Source organism: Vicugna pacos, chromosome 23, assembly GCF_048564905.1.
Source record: "Vicugna pacos chromosome 23, VicPac4, whole genome shotgun sequence".
NCBI classification, from domain to species: Eukaryota; Metazoa; Chordata; class Mammalia; order Artiodactyla; family Camelidae; genus Vicugna; species Vicugna pacos.
In genome coordinates this window covers 24,298,194-24,301,127 of record NC_133009.1, presented here as the reverse complement: position 1 = coordinate 24,301,127, position 2,934 = coordinate 24,298,194, and the positions used below count along the sequence as shown (strand labels likewise).

General features: G+C 34.8%; 1 pseudogene across 1 annotated transcript; it reads left to right on the top strand.

The window, feature by feature from the left end:
- The first annotated feature begins 626 nt into the window (after nt 1-626).
- LOC102525493 (V-type proton ATPase subunit G 1 pseudogene) lies at nt 627-1,698 on the top strand (annotated as a pseudogene). The gene has a single exon (XR_001458446.3). The product of XR_001458446.3 is annotated as a V-type proton ATPase subunit G 1 pseudogene (transcript).
- The last annotated feature ends 1,236 nt before the right edge of the window (nt 1,699-2,934 follow it).

The following is a 2,934-nucleotide window of genomic DNA, read 5'->3' as shown; positions in this document are numbered from 1 at the left end:
AAGTCCAGTTTTCCCAGATTTTTTAAAAAATTAACAGCTAAAAGCTTTATTACACCAGAGAAAGAGAAGATTTGTAAAAGTATCCAGAAGGAAAAGTCAGATCATCCACAAAAGAGTAGCCAATTTAAAGACTTCTCAATAATGAACAAATGCTTCAAAATTCTGAAGAAAATAATTTCTAACTTAGTTGTATATACAACTGATCTTTCAACAAGTAGCATAAAATTAAAACATTTCTACAGAGGAAAAACTCATAGAATTTCTAGTCAATAGACCACTGCTAAAATAAATGCTAAAGGATGTACAGTTGATACTTGAACAACATGCATTTTAACAGCATGGGTCCACTTATACGTGGATTTTTTCACTTAAGTACATACTACACTACTACATGATTTGAAGTTGGTTGAATTTGAGGACACAGAACCATAGATTCAGAGGGCTAACTGTAAAGTTACACACAGAGTTTCAACTGTACAGAGCCAGTGCCCCAACCTCCATGTTGCTCAAGGGTCAACTATATTTCAGATAGATGGAAAAATAATGTAAGAAGGAACAGTAAGTAAAATGTTTGATAAATAAGTGAGAAATATAAATAAGCATCAACTATTTTAGATAAAATAATAATGTCTTATTTGAAGGACTTACAAAATAAGGGCAGAGATAAAATACTGAGCTATAAAAGCAAGCATATTCTCGGAGTAGCTGCCGCCATAGCTAGTCAGTCGCAGGGCATCCAGCAGCTGCTCCAGGCCGAGAAGCGGGCGGCAGAGAAGGTGTCGGAGGCCCGCAAGCGAAAGAACCGGAGGCTGAAGCAGGCCAAAGAAGCAGCCCAGGCTGAAATCGAACAGTACCGCCTGCAGAGGGAGAAGGAGTTCAAGGCCAAGGAGGCTGCGGCTCTGGGATCCCACGGCAGCTGCAGCACTGAGGTGGAGAAGAACACCCAGGAGAAGATGACCGTCCTCCAGACCTACTTCCGGCAGAACAAGGATGAAGTCTTGGATAAACTCTTGGCCTTTGTCTGCGACATCCGGCTCGAAATCCACGAAAACTACCGCATAAACGGATAGGGGAGGAAGGAAGACGTGCCGTTCCATGGCTGGCATTTTAGATGCCTTCATGGAATGGGAAGCTTTTGCAGGGCTTGAGTTACATTCTTGTGAAAAGGCATTAAATTATATTTCTGTATATTACGTAGTAGGTTCCTTCACTTTATGCAGAATAGCAGATCTAGCTTCTTCATACAAACTTAGAGCTTATCCAAAGATTTTTATCTTTTTACCTCATATTTCTTAGCAATTTAATGCATATACGTTGTTTTCTTATGCCTTTTCGCTCAAGCAGCATATATATCAATACTGAATTTTTCTTTCTTAGATATAGTTAAACTTTTTTTTTCTTAAGAAAGAAAGGGATTAAAATTTTTTTTTCCCTAAAGCTTTCTTGAAGGTCAGGGGCTTTATCTATGAAAAAGTAGTAAATAATTACTTGTAATCTACATGAATCAGTAGCCAGCCTTAAAACAGTCCTTTCTGGCTAATGGTTAGAATAATGAGTACTAGTATAATTGTTTGGGCTGCTTTCAGTGTCTCTTAATCAAAATTACTAGATGATAGAATTCAAGAACTTGTCACGTGTTATTACTTGGTGTACTGATACTCATTTAAAAGTAAAGACTGTCATACACTTTCCTCTCAAAAAAAAAAAAGCAAGTATATTGATAGGAAGTGATCAGCCTGAAAATATCTTATTTATCACAAGAAAAGTATGATATTTTAATTTTATTAAGCATCCATATTAAAACAGCTACAGTAACCACTAAAAGAACATATATAGATTACACAGCTTCAAAACTAGTAAAGAGGAAAAATAGAATTGAAAAAGATTTAAATTGTTCTAAAGACAAATTTCAATTAATCTAAAGAAATGCAAGAAAAGAAGCCCGGAGGCCAGGGACAGAAAATGTAAGTCCATAATAAAATAGTAATACAAAGCACATGGTAAAATGGTACATCAAATTCCATATATACTAGTACTCACATTAACTGTAAAGGGACTCAAGAGAAATACTGTTAGACTGCATAAAAAATCGTATCAACACAGCTACATGCTATTTACAAAAGAACCACCAAAAATTTGAAATACAATTTGAAATTGAAAGATGAAAAAAGGTATTTTAGAATTATTGTAACCTAAAGAAAACTAGGAAACTACTGTCTTTAAGACATAAAGCACCATCAGTGACAAAATACGTAACGTCAAAATGAAAAGAAAAATGTACTATTAATTTTCAAAAAATACTTCTTCCCTACCCCAAAACAGCCCACACCCAGTAAGATTTCAAAGCTGGGGATTACTGAGTTTCCCCTAAACTAACTGAATCAATTATTATGGTGGCACAGACTACGCTATTTTTTAAATAGATTGACTGCCCTTATCAGAATTTTTTAAATTGAAGTATAGTTGGCTTACAATATTGTGTGAGTTTCAGGTGTAGAGCAAAGCAATTCATTTATGTATACATTTTTCAAATTATTTTCCATTATGGATTATTACAAGAGATCGAATATTGATCCTAGTATTATACAGTAAATCCTTATTGCTTATCTATTTTACATGTAGTAGCGTGTATCTGTTAATCCCATACTCCTACTTTATCCCCCCTCTCTCTTCCCCTTTGTTAGTTATGTTTGTTTTCTATGACTGTAAGTCTGTTATGAGAAATTCTTATATAATCTTAATATAAACAAAATATGCTCTTTTAGTGGATAAAATAAGCTTGGCCTGTTTCCTCCTAACATTCTCTTTGAGAAGCTAAAAACTGCTTTCAGTCAAAAATATTTTCCTGTTCCAGCTACAGAGTAGCTGTGACACAACAGAATTATCATTTCAAGCTATTACTGTCTTCAGTCAGACTGAAAAAAAATGCATTGT